General features: G+C 50.7%; 1 protein-coding gene across 3 annotated transcripts in view; it reads left to right on the top strand.

The window, feature by feature from the left end:
• Positions 1 to 14432, top strand: part of IQGAP2 (IQ motif containing GTPase activating protein 2) — a 511872-nt gene that overhangs the window by 295489 nt on the left and 201951 nt on the right. The window lies entirely within an intron of this gene.

The raw sequence follows: 14432 nt of genomic DNA on the forward strand, positions 1-14432 counted from the left end.
ATTATTTCAAGCGAGCCTGTGGAGCAACATTGATCTGCTCGGTTGTCTTTTTTGTTTTTCAAGTTTTATTTTGTGTGGATTTTGTACTTCTCTTCAACTCCAGTGACTGCCTAGCCTATGCAGACGACTTCACAATCATAATCCCGTTTACAACATCCCCCTCCGAAATCACCCCCACAGCAACTGAAGCGCTAAACACGATGGATCAATGGACCACAGATTTCAAACTGAAGCTCAATTCAGAAAAAACTAAATTCTTCATAGCCTCGCCACACGCACAGAATATGACAATACCATTACACATTAACAATCTAAACTACCCCATTCAACCAACGATGAAGATTCTAGGAGTAATACTAGACCAAGGACTAACCATGAAAGACCACATAGACTCCTTAATCAAAAGAGGGTTTTTCACTCTCTGGAAACTTAAGTCCATTAAGGTGTACTTCCACACTTCAGCTTTCAGAATTCTAGTACAATCCCTAATACTAAACCACCTGGACTATTGCAACATCACCCATCTGACAATCCCCCAGAAGCAAATGCAAAGACTACAACTGATACAAAATACAGCAGTCAGGATGGATCCTGCAGGCACCTGCTCAGCCAGCTTGCTGGAACTGTGGAGCTCAAGGGTTTCCTCTGCTGTTTGCTTACTCCTTACTTGATTAGGAGTGCAGCACAGGCTATACGGGCACCAATTGCCATTTCATCAGAGCACACACGGTGTCAGCTGTATTTTCTTCCCCCCTCGACCTGGGATTATCTTCAGGTTCTGGGCTTCATGGCGGCAACGATAGAAGTGGTTCCTTGGGCAAGAGCGTATATGTGCCCTCTGCAGCCTCTCTCACTGGTCACCCTATAAAATTTTTGTGATTCACAAGAGCCAGTCAAAAAGCTCATGCTCATTGCAGCTGAGTGGCAGAAGAAAACGCATGTCATGGCTGCTACCACCCACCAGATTAGCAGTGGGCAGGAGCATGGAAAGCTTGCTCCTGCCCGCTGCACCTCTGGACCACCAGGGCTAAATTTTGAGGGAGGCCAGGGCCCCTGTGGCCACCCCCATTCTGATGCCTATGCACCTGCCTGGACCTTCTGCTACATGAAAGCTGCATCTTTGACCTTTCTGCCAGCCATTGTTATTGGAAAAAACTGTATTTGATTGTATATAGTTATTTGGGATTTTCCTCAGAGTTCCACAGTTTATTAGGGCTTTTTGCTAATAAAGTTTGATATTGTTCCTTTCCCTAGCAACAGCAGCAGATGAATCCAGAGACCAATGGGGATAGCCCACATCTACCAGCAGGCGGAGATAGAGAAACTGATTAACAGGTGGTCCTATTGGCTGGCACTCCTCCTGTTTCATCAGTATGCTCTATCTCCCAGCAGGGGAAAGTCGCTGTTCCACTAGCTCCTGAATTCTGGCTTTGGCTGGATAAATATTTTCTCCTGTTGAGGTTTGCTCTTCAGTGAGGCAGCATTTATATTTCTCCTGTTGAGGTTTGCTCTTCAGTGAGGCAGCATTTATATTTCTCCTGTTGAGGTTTCCCTCTTCAGTGAGACAGGGGTGTCCGGCTGGATGGTGCCGGCTTTAGAGGTTACACTTGGGCCCCCCTTTGTCCCTGCCTCACCCTCCCTCCAGTGATAGAGGGGTTAGCTGGGTAGAGAATGACACGGTGAAAAAATTGGTCCCCGTCACCGCCCCGTCCCCGTCTCACCATCCCCGTCACCGCCCCGTCCCCGTCTCACCATCCCCCTCACCCCCCCCGCCCCCCGTCTCACCATCCTCTTCACCGCCCCGTCACCGCCACTGCCACCCCATTCACCTCCCCGTCACCGCCACTGCAATCCCATTCACTTTTCTTTATTTACGTATAAAGGAAACATTCTTTAAAACTTTAAAACTTAGTTAAATATTAGTTAATAACTATACAAAAACAAAACACGCAGAGAAAAAATTAATTAATATAAATTCTCAAAACTGACACATTTTGATCACTAAATTTAAAATAGTTATTTTTTCATACAGTTTTTCAATCACTAATCTTCCACCACCCCTGGGGCTAGCAATGCAAAAACAAACACGACATGTACTTTAAATGCTTACAATGTTAGCCTATATGGTAATTAGACGCGGCCGCTGTACATAATCGCGGCAAAGATCTCCCTGCCGTGATCTCCCTGCCCTGCATAGTGACCGCGGCTACGGCTGCAAGTCTCCCCTCCCCCAGCGATCACGGCAGGAGGGCACCCAAACCCTCCTGTAGACCCCCCCAACGGCCCCTCCTGACAATCGCAGCAGAAGGGTACCCAACCCCTCCTGCCGGTCCTCCCAATGGCCTCCCCTAAGATCGCCGGCAGGAGGGTACCCAACCCCTCCTGCTGGACCCCCCCCCAACGAACCCTCCCACCCCGGAACCCCCTTAGTCTTACTTTCCAAGTTGGACCGGACGGCTCTCACACGTATGGCCAGCAGGCTTGCCTCCGTCCAAATGAGGCGGGCCCGCCCCTACCCTGCCCAACCCACAGGATCCTAGGGCCTGATTGGTCTAGGCACCTAAAGCCCACTCCCGCTATAGGAGGGGCCTTAGGTGCTTGGGCCAATCAGGCCCTAGGATCCTGTGGGTTAGGCAGGGGAGGGGGGGGGCGGGCCCGCCTCATTTGGACGGAGGCAGGCCTGCTGGCCAGACGAGCGAGGAGCTGTCCGGTCCAACTTGGAAAGTAAGACTAAGGGGGGTTCCGGGGTGGGAGGGTTCGTTGGGGGGGGGTCCAGCAGGAGGGGTTGGGTACCCTCCTGCCGGCGATCTTAGGGGAGGCCATTGGGAGGACCGGCAGGAGGGGTTGGGTACCCTTCTGCTGCGAATTGGCAGGAAGGGTTGATCTGACAAATGAGGAGCACGGTGAAACACAGGTAAATAGCGGTTCCTAGAAGGGGGTACATTGGCCCAGCGGGGACAAACCTGTTCACCGTTTCCGCGGTCGGTGAATGGCCTTGTCCCCGTCACCGCAGCGACTGCTAGTTTTTCTTCCCCGTTTTCGGCGGTGACCCGCGGCTTAAATGCGGTGGCCGCGGGTTAAACCGTCACCGTGTCATTCTCTATAGCTGGGTCTCTAATTTTTCTTCTTTCCCTTGAAAAAAAAAAAAAAAAAGAAAGAGACCATTTGCTATTTGCAGTTATGCATTCTCACGGGTGCTCAACCGGTGTCTGCTGATGTCTGTCAGTCCTGTAAGCCTGGTTGTGAGTATCCCTTTGTTGCATTGCCCTGCGGGTTATATTATTTTGCGTTTGTCTTGGACTTACGGATTTGTGTTGGTTTTGTGCTTGTTCTGGAGTACCTGCAGCGGTGCGGTCGCGTGCTTTCCAACTAGCTTTCCTCATCTTCTAAGCCTTGTTAGGGCAGTGAACAATGTGCAGTATGGGGAGTTTTTCATTTGCAATGTGTGCTTTTTTCAGTTCAGGCCTTCTGTTTGGTGTTTTGGGCACTGTTGTTCAAATCGGTGTTTTCCCGCACGCGGGAGCCGCGAGCTTGTTTTTGTGCGTGGGCGGGAGAGACCTGACTTTTGCGGCCTGTTCGCTGGAGCTGTCCTATGCGCAGTGGGTGCCGTGGCGGTGCTGCCGAGTGAGTCACGCTTGTGGAGTCAGTGCCTTTCAGCGAGCGGGTGGCTCGCGCTTCTGCTCCAACGCTGGCGGCGGAGCCACTGCGTTATTGGCGCCTGTTTTCAGCTGCGGCCTTATCTCTGCGCCTCCCCAGTCTCCCGGTTCTGGTCCTGACTGTGTCGGGGGTTGCAGGTACAGTTGCTGTTCACGCGGCGGTGGGGACTCTCTCCCGAAGTGCTTCTTTGGGGTCTGGGAGCCATCCTGCCTTGCCTGAGGGCGCTGGAGAGGGAGTCCATTCGGCAATTGGCCCCTCAGTTACAGCTTGTCACGGCGCTGGGTCAGCAGGAGGTGCTTTGCCACTGGGATGGTCAGCGGCGGGAGAGGGATACCCGGGTCTTGGTTCGGATCTCTCCTCCTGCATCCCGGGGTCCCGGTATGGTAAGAGTTCTGCCTGTTGGCTGTTGCCTCTTATTTGCACCTTGGGGTCGCGCTACTGGTATCAGGTGGTGGAATTACAATATTTCCTTGTCATATGTATGTCTATTATATTGCTGGAGAGTTTAAGTGATTTTGTACACTTACTGATGATAATACAAGGGATATAGAATTTACAAAAAAAAAAAAGAACAAAATAAAATAAAAATAAACCGCCTTGTACTGGCGTGCTGAGTTTCCTGTTGGGGCTACGCGCTCTTAGTAATGTGGGGTTACCTGGTGGCACCTTCACTTTTCAAGCGGCAGGACTAAGTTTTGTTTGTATCTGGATCAACGCAGGGTCCTGTGTTTTTCGGGATACTCAACAGCCTTGTGCGGCTATCGTCTTTTCCTGACGTATGTTAATCAGCTCCCCTATTTCTTTTTTTCCCCTCTTCGCATTGTTATGCGCGGGGTCGTTCCCGATAGCCATGTGATGACCAGCTCTCTGAGAGGGGAGACAGGGCTGTTTGTCAGTTTGCATCATCCTTGCAGTGTATTTTGGACAGCGTGCTTTCTCTTTCTGCCTGCCAGGTACATGTCCTTCGCTGAGGGGCACTGAACTCAGTTTTGGGGCGGCAGTGCTAGGTGCCCTGGCGGAACTTATCCGCTTATGGTAGGGGGAATACCTTTCTTCCTTTCCTGTGCTTTTCATGTTCCTCCGCTGTTGCACAGGCCTTTCCGGCGTTCCCCTATTTCATGGTAAAGGATACTCCGCTCCGATTCTTTCTGTATCCAAGCGGCGTGCGGTCTCTTTTCCAATCTGGCCCCTAAATGGGACGGTCTAGTGGCCTTGCTGGTATATATTGTGTCCGATATATCTCCATTGGATTGATAGTGCCTCACTTTGGACAACCTGTCTTTGCAGTGGTGTCCCGGATGAACGCTTTTCCGGTTTCTCTTCCAGTCATTTGTTAAATTGATCTAGCAATTCCTGATTCACCCTCCCTGATCCCGCCACATACCTCTTTTACCCATGTATTCTCCATGGCAGTGCCGAGGCACCCTCTTGTTGTAATCCACCTAGACTGAGAGGTATTGGCGGGATAGACGGCATCAATTTAATGATATAATATGGAGGGGTGGCAATCATGGATTCAATACCTTGGCAGTTAGTTGCTTGTCTCTCTTTGGGCAGTGCTTTCGATTTTTGCACGTGCCATTTCTCCTATCCAAGGTTCAAGAAAATTTTAGAAAATGTGGCCAGAGGTTCTGTTTTGGCGCTACCAGGTGATTCACCTAATTTCTTCTTGACTGAATGCTGGATTCGGACGTCTTTCAGTCGGGTCATTTGACTGACACGAACAGGGTGATTTCTTTCCTCAGTTCTTTAGGACGTGAATCTTTGAATTTGCACAGCGCTTTTTTCTCCTGTACTATTTATAGGTATGTCGAGGAGATGTTTTTTTGTTCCTATGGGAGAGACATGTGTTCTTCCTAGAAACTTGGGCGATGGGTCACAGTCTCAGGTTTGCAGGCTTCTTTGGTCACCATGACTCAGAGTATGGAATTCTCCTGTTGACTGCGCTGGGAACTTCGGCTTGCTTTCCCATTATAACGCTACAGCAGTCGCCCTTGTTCTGGTGGTGCCCAGTTTCTCAGGGCTCCGATTAGTTGATAGGCTCCTCATGCATCGCTATGTATGTTTTGGTGGCTCAGTGAGATTTCTCTTTTAAAAGGCATGCCTCGGTCTTTGCTGGACTAGCTCATGGCCACCATACATCCCGGGCTGTTGGGTTGGGGGGACTCGGTGCCTTCCATCCTCAGCTCCAGGAGTCTGGTCTTCAGGGTCGACTCCGTACTTGCTCATTCTTCTACTCTTGAGCATGGTCAGGCTACCTTTCTGGAGCTTCAGACCCTTTTTCCGGAATGCCGCTGAGGGCCTTTCAGTCGGTATTTTGATGGAGGTATTTCTCTACAGTTTGGGCAGTAGGTGCTGTACTCCATTGCCGAGTACAGTTGTTATTCTACTTCGATGGGTAGACCCTCATCTTCCTCTTCTGTTGACAGATCATTTTAGGGGTCAAGAAAAGAGTTTGGATAGACTTTCTCTCCGTGCAATCTGACCATGACCCATTTCGTGTATGTTACAGTGTTCAGCACTGTGTACGCTCTAGCTAGTGTGCACGTTAGTGATAGTGAAATCTTCTACGTCCTGGATATTGGGAATTTTGGCTCAGGCGTTCCAGCTCTTTTTATGGACGTGAGATCTCCTGGTACTAGACCTCTTGGTCTCGTCTCACGATTCAATACTTCCTAGCACAGGGAGTGGGAGTTAGAGGGAGGAAACAGCGTGGCTTCTTTCTCACCTCTGGTTTCTCTTTTTCAGTGTTTTCCCCTGGCTGATGATGGCTTGGATTTGCCATCTCCAGCTTGCTTTCCGGGCACTGTATTTGTAGAATTCTGGCTTGGCTACGCCATCCTTGCTATGCGGATCGGATGACTCTTTTGACAGCTGGACTATGACGTTTCCTGGTATCTCCGGATTTGTTCACCTAGGGTCCGATCGACATGGATATTCGTACTACTTTGGTATTACGACCTTGCTTTTGAGAAGTCCTGACTGACATGCGGGTTGTTTCTTCTCTTACCCTGGCGCTAAAGACGTTTTCACCTGTGGATTCTGCTTCCTTTTTTATACTTCTCAACTTTGCACCCTTACATAGTTACTTTTTGGCACCGGGGTATTGCCAAGGGCTTAGCGTTCCATTCCCTTCAACTTCAAGTGTTATTCTTATCTGGTTACCGGGGCTAGGTATATTGCTCTTCGATTACTTCTCAGCTTCATGTAGTTCCGTTCCTAAACGGAGCATGGTATATTTGTACACCTCTTAAAAGCCCTGTCTGGAGTGCAATCTTCCGGTACCTCTTCGCAGTTTCCCGTAGGCGTCATTTCCTCCTTGTGCCGTTGACCACGGGGTTTCTTGTGGCTTTGGTTTCGGCTCTGCAGTTTTCTGAGTTGCAGGCCTTGTTCAGCGGGGATTCTGATTTCTGATTTCCATTATCTGGGGTATCAGTTCAGTCGGTACCACAATTCTTTCTAGGGGGTGTCATCCTTTCTTTTATGACTAGCTCACTTTTCCTTCCTTCTTCCTGGGAGTCGTGCTTTTATTCATTGCATTTTTTGATAGTGCATAGCTTTCTTCGAGAGCAAGGTTTCTAATGCCTTTTGGTTGTTTAGATCACCTGTTTTTGTATTATTCACGGGACGCCTCAATTTTCTGGCGGCGTCCAAAGCCGCCATCGCTTGATGGGTCCAGGAGGACATTCTGCTTACTTGATGGCAGGAAAGCAATTGGCGTACGAACTTCATGACAATTCCGCCAGTGCGATGGCTACTTCTTGGACTCGGTCCAGAGGTTTTTTCCTTGGAGGAGTTTTGTCTCGCGGCTGCTTGGTCTTCCGAGAGTGTTGTTTCTCAGAATTTCTGGTTGGATGTGGGGACACATGCGGTAGATGTGTTTAGTGCTTTGGTTGTTGCGGAGGTGGCGTTTGCTTCCCACCCAGATTAAGGATTGCTTTGCTACATCCCATTGGTCTCTGGATTCATCTGCTGCTGTTGCTAGGGAAGGAAAAATTATGTTCTTATCTGTTAATTTTCTTTCCCTTAGACGCAGCAGATGAATCCAGAGCCCCACCCTTTCTGGTATTGTCTGTCGTTTTTTTTTTTCTTGTGCAACTTTCGCGGTTTGTTGTAGTTGATAGTTGTATTCTGTATCATTGCCTTTTGCACTTTGTTCTGGGAAAGAAGTTTTTTACATGCTATGCCTATTGCTGGTTACGTGTGCTTGGGCAAGGAGCTATACTGATGAAACAGGAGGAGTGTCAGCCAATAGGACCACCTGTTAATCAGTTTCTCTATCTCCGCCTGCTGGTAGATGTGGGCTATCCCCATTGGCCTCTGGATTCATCTGCTGCGTCTAAGGGAAAGAAAATTAACAGGTAAGAACATAATTTTTCCCTCCTCTCCATGGCTATGTGTTTGAGCTATGTGTTTATGAGCAGATCAGAATCTTGTTGAGGAGGTCTCCCCATTCTCCCAGGACAAGCAGGCAGCATATTCTTAACGTATGGGTGGACGTCACCGACGGAGCCCGGTACGGACCTTTTTAACTAGAAAGTTCTAGTTGGCCGCACCGCGCATGCGTCGAGTGCCTTCCCGCCCGACGGAGGAGTGCGTGGTCTCCAGTTTCTTCGTTTCCGCGGAGCGAAGAAGACGCATGTGCTTTCAACGGCCGTTGAAAACTCTTTTTTTGCCTTCCCGCTCGCGATTTTTGATTACCTTTTGTTCTATTTTTTCTTGTCTTTCGACTTAATTTCTTTAAAAAAAAAAAAAAAAACCTCGTGTCTTTTTTCTTTGCTTTTGCAGCCGGCCCCGGCGGGGCCTGTTGTAATCATCCAAGCCTCCGGGTTTGATTTCGCGGAGGCCGTGTTTCCCTTCATGCCCCCTCAACCGGGCTTCAAGAAGTGCCAGCGGTGTGCACGCCCGATCTCTCTAACTGACCCACACAAACTGGTGCCTTCAGTGTTTGGGTCCAGAGCATCGGGCTGACACCTGCACCCGCTGTGCTACCCTTAAGAAACGCACTCTCAAGAACCGGCAAATACAACAAAACATTCTTTTCGGTACCGGTTCTACCATGGATCAGGCCCCGACGTCGACGGCACCGCCTAAATCGGCACCGACCACATCGACGACGCCTGATCTTCCTTCGGGGTCGACAGCGCCAGGTAAGCCGGCTAAGAAGCCTTCCACTTCCCTTGAGCGCCCTCCAGTTACCGCGGTGACCCCGGTCCTTCCGGCCCCGCCGACCCCGTAAACGCTCCGCTCCGATCTCGGTGAGTGCCTCGTCATCGGCCTCCTCATCGCCGGAGCGTCGAGCAGCACCTGTGGTACCGAAGAAAACTAAAACGGTACCGGTGCCCCCATTGGAGGACCGCATCTCGGCCATCCTCCAGGACAAACTCCAGGAGCAGCTTCAACAGCAACTCCAACAGCTCCTTCCGACCCTACTGGCACCGCTCCTTCCGGTACCGGTCCGACCCGAGCCTCGCACCACTCCACCGGTGTCCACCCCCTCGGTACCGATGGACACTTCCATGCCGGTCTTATCTGCCCAGCCTGCTCTTCAGACTTGCGCTGCAGAGGACCCCTCCCAGCCCCAAGATCGACACCGGTCGTCTCGGGACCGGGATCGGCACCACTCCTTCCAGGACAGGGATCGACGCCGGTCTTCATCTCCCGGCACCGTATCCATGCGATCCATACTGAGCCGGCCGTCAGGGACCCAGACTTATGGGAGCAATCCCCACTCGGTACCGAGGAGGATGCCTCTTCTACAGATGAGGAACCCTCCATGGCTGAATCCACCTCCAAGCCCGAGCAATCCTCCTTCACTAAATTCCTTCGGGAGATGTCTGCGGCTCTCTCCATACCACTTGAGTCCGACTCCAAGAAGTCCCAGGCCTTTTTAGAAGCCTTGGACTTCGACCAACCTCCCAAGGAATTTCTTAAACTGCCCGTACATGATATCCTACGGGAAACATTTTATAAAAATTTGGAGAACCCCCTTACTGTTCCAGGTGCCCCTAGGAAACTGGACAGTTTATACCGGGTCATCCCTATTCCGGGATTCGATAAACCCCAATTGCCCCATGAGAGCCTCCTAGTAGAATCCACTCTCAAAAAATCTCAAGGTTCCAGTGTTTATGCCTCCACCCCTCCTGGCAGAGAGGGAAAAACAATGGACAAATTTGGAAAGCGCCTGTACCAGAATGCCATGCTGGCTAACAGAGCCAACAACTACACCTTTCATTTTTCATTTTATATGAAATACCTGGTACAACAACTTTCTGCTTTACAAAAATACGTACCTGAACGCAAGGTCCCACTATTTCAACAGCAAATTTCCTTCCCTTCAGCTCAGAAAATTCATGGTGCGCTCGATTTATGATTCCTTCGAGCTCACTTCCCGAGCTTCTGCACTGGCAGTAGCCATGCGACGCCTTGCCTGGCTGAGGGTGTCTGATCTTGATGTGAACCACCAAGACCGCCTCGCCAACGCGCCCTGCCTTGGTGATGAACTTTTTGGGGAGTCTCTGGATACCACAACTCAAAAACTTTCGGCTCATGAGACAAGGTGGGACACCCTCATTAAGCCTAAAAAGAAGACTCCACCTGCACGACCATACAGACCTCAGTCCTCTTACCAACGTCGCTTTTCTGCTAGGCCGCTTAATCCTCCTCAACAGCAATCTCGTCGGCCTCGCCAACAACAGCACACTCAGGCTCGCTCTCAGTCTCACCAGACGACCAAGCCTCTCCCTCAGACTAAACCTCCTCAGCCCTTTTGACTCCTTTCTCAGGGCATAGCCAGTCTCCAACCGTCGATGCCTCTTCCTCAACCTATCGGAGGCCGCCTCACCATCTTTCTACAATGCTGGGAGGCCATCACATCAGACCTGTGGGTTCTCAACATCATCCGTCACGGATACTCACTAAGGTTCCAGACTCTTCCTGTAGACCATCCTCCCGTAGAGTCTGCTTCTCACTCCTCCCAAACTCCACTCCTCCTCAGGGAGGTCCAATCCCTCCTCCTCCTCAATGCCATCGAAGAAGTTCCTCCAGACCAAAGAGGTCAGGGATTTTACTCCCGCTACTTCCTGGTACCCAAGAAAACGGGAGATCTTCGTCCCATCCTAGACCTCAGGAACCTCAACAAGTGTTTGGTCAAGGAAAAGTTCAAAATGCTCTCCCTTGCCACACTTTACCCTCTTCTATCTCAACACGACTGGCTATGTTCCCTGGACCTCAAGGAGGCCTACACTCACATTCCAATCCATCAGGCTTCACGTCGCTACCTTCGATTCCAGATACAGAATCACCACTATCAGTACAAGGTACTGCCTTTTGGTATCGCATCATCACCCAGGGTGTTCACCAAATGCCTGATTGTGGTAGCGGCTTTTCTCAGGTCCCACAACCTACAGGTGTTCCCCTACTTGGACGATTGGTTGGTGAAAGCGACTACATCTCCACTTGTGCTCCAAGCCACTCATCAAACCATCTCTTTCCTCCATCTCTTGGGATTCGAGATCAATTATCCCAAGTCGCATCTGCTTCCCACGCAACGCCTTCAGTTCATCGGAGCAGTTCTCGATACCAATCAGATGAGGGCGTTCCTTCCTGCCGACCGGCACCGCACCCTACTTCACCTTTGTCGACAGGTGCTCCTCCATCCATCCATCCCTGCTCGGCAGATGATGGTCCTTCTGGGCCACATGGCCTCGACAGTCCATGTGATTCCTCTGGCGCGACTCCACCTCAGGATACCTCAATGGACCCTTGCCAACCAATGGTCACAGACCACGAATCTTCTTTCTCATCCCATCTCTGTGACATCGTCTCTTCGGCAATCTCTTCAATGGTGGTTGAGCTCCTCAAATCTTTCCAGGGGACTTCTCTTTCATCTACCCCCCATTCCATGGTCATAACCACGGATGCTTCCCCCTATGCATGGGGGGCTCACTTGGGCGATCTCCGCACCCAGGGACTCTGGACCCCTCAGGAGCGTCAACATCACATCAACTTCCTGGAGCTCAGAGCCATGTTTTATGCTCTCAAAGCTTTCCAGCATCTCCTCTACCCCCAGGTTCTTCTCCTGTACACGGACAATCAGGTCGCCATGTACTACATCAACAAGCAAGGCGGCACCGGATCTTGTCCCCTTTGTCAGGAGGCCCTCCGAATCTGGACCTGGGCCACGGCCCACAATCTTTACCTCAAAGCTGTCTATATCCAGGGCGAACAGAACTCCCTGGCCGACAATCTCAGCCGCATCCTTCAACCTCACGAGTGGACTCTGGATCCTCCCACACTCCACTCCATCTTTGCTCGCTGGGGCACCCCGCAGGTGGACCTATTTGCAGCTCCTCACAACCATCAGCTGCCCCAGTTCTGTTCCAGACTCTTCTCTCCGCATCATCTGGCCCCGATGCATTCCTGCTCGACTGGACGGATCGGTTCCTCTATGCCTTCCCTCCACTTCCTCTGATGTTGCGGACCTTGTTCAAACTCCGCAGGGACAGGGCCACCATGATTCTCATCGCCCCTCGGTGGCCCAGACAGCACTGGTTCTCCCTCCTGCTTCAGCTCAGTTCCAGGGAGCCCATTCCTCTTCCTGTATTTCCTACTCTGCTTACTCAGCAGCATCATTCTCTACTGCATCCCAATCTGTCTTCCCTCCACCTGACAGCTTGGTTTCTCTCGGGCTGACCTCTCCAGAGAACCTGTCTCAGCGTGTCCGTCGCATTTTGGATGCCTCCAGGAAACCCACCACACTCCAATGTTACCAACAGAAGTGGACCCGGTTTTCCTCTTGGTGCCTCCTGCATCATCACAATCCCACCTCATTGGCGGTGGAGACCGTACTGGACTATTTGCTCTCTCTGTCTAATGCTGGCCTCAAGTCCACCTCAATCAGAGTCCATCTCAGTGTCATCACTGCTTTTCATGAGCCTATCCTCGGAAAACCTCTCACGGCATCCTCTGGTTTCCAGGTTCATGAGAGGCCTCTTCAATATCAAACCACCTCTACAGCCTCCTCCGGTCGTCTGGGACCTCAATGTGGTTTTGTCAGCCCTCATGAAACCTCCCTTTGAGCCTCTTGCTACTACTTCGCTCAAGCTTCTCACATGGAAGGTGCTTTTCCTCATTGCCATCACCTCTGCCAGGAGGGTCAGTGAGCTGCATGCACTGGTCGCCGATCCACCGTTCACTGTTTTTCACCATGACAAGGTGGTTATGCGCACCCATCCTAAATTCCTCCCCAAGGTGGTTTCAGCCTTTCACCTCAACCAGTCCATTGTGCTGCCTGTCTTCTTCCCAAAACCCCATTCTCATCCTGGGGAACAGGCGTTACACACGCTGGATTGTAAGCGTGCCCTTGCTTACTACCTTGACCGTACCAGGGCTCACCGCTCCTCTCCTCAGCTTTTTCTGACCTTCGATCCTAACCGTCTGGGTCATCCTGTCTCTAAACGAACGCTGTCCAATTGGCTTGCTGCCTGTATTGCGTTCTGTTATGCTCGGGCCGGCCTGTCACTGGAAGGAGCTGTCACGGCCCATAGGGTCAGAGCTATGGCTGCTTCTGTGGCTTTCCTCCGTTCCACGCCTATTGAGGAAATCTGCAAGGCGGCCACTTGGTCTTCAGTTCACACATTCACTACTCACTACTGTCTGGATACCTTCTACAGATGGGATGGACACTTTGGTCAATCTGTGTTACAGAATTTATTTTCCTGATGGCCAACTATCCCTCCTCCCTCTCTGTTAGCTTGGAGGTCACCCATACGTTAAGAATATGCTGCCTGCTTGTCCTGGGATAAAGCACAGTTACTTACCGTAACAGGTGTTATCCAGGGACAGCAGGCAGATATTCTTACGACCCACCCACCTCCCCGGGTTGGCTTCTTAGCTGGCTTATCTTAACTGGAGACCACGCACTCCTCCGTCGGGCGGGAAGGCACTCGCGCATGCGCGGTGCGGCCAACTAGAACTTTCTAGTTAAAAAGGTCCGTACCGGGGCTCCGTCGGTGACGTCACCCATACGTTAAGAATATCTGCCTGCTGTCCCTGGATAACACCTGTTACGGTAAGTAACTGTGCTTTCTCCTTCTCCTGTTTTCTCCTGTAGGGCTGTCGCTGGCTTTTAAACTAACTGTTCCTTCCCTCTCCAATGGTTCTCTACTTCCTTTTGCTATGTAGGGATTACGCTGATGGCTACTACCTCCTCGCTATATCGCAGCAATATTGACTCTTTGTTGCGTTTTTCTGCAGAGTGTTTTGCCCGCTGGTCTCTTCTTCCTATCTCCTTGCATGGTAGGATACAACTATTTAGCATGGTTCTTTTCCCTAAGTGGCTATATACTTTACTGCCCTTGTGGCTTCTGAAAAGGGATATTGGCAAATTGCAGTCCATGCTCTCTCGTTTCTGTTGGGAGGGGAGGAGACTGAGGGTCGCTGTGCGGTATCTGATGGGGATCCCAAATTTCCGGTTGTATAATGTAGCTTGTTTAATGCGATATCTGGGGAGTAGTTCTCTGATCGCCAGGATTTTACTCCTAAAGCTTTCGAGAAAGCTTTTTTTGCCCCATGGCATATCTTATCTTTAGTGCAGGCCCCTCACTCTACCTTGCCTGTGCAGCTTAAGGGCAATCTATTGTTGAGCTTGTTGCGAATGATTTGGTCCTATTTATTGAAGCTCTGGAATGGTATTCCCTTGTTTTCTAGATTTTTACCTATTCATGGTAATTTGCAGTTTAGCCCGGGTATGGATAACGCTAGTATTCGTAAAC

This window comes from Geotrypetes seraphini, chromosome 1 (assembly GCF_902459505.1).
Source record: "Geotrypetes seraphini chromosome 1, aGeoSer1.1, whole genome shotgun sequence".
In the NCBI taxonomy this organism is placed as follows: Eukaryota; Metazoa; Chordata; class Amphibia; order Gymnophiona; family Dermophiidae; genus Geotrypetes; species Geotrypetes seraphini.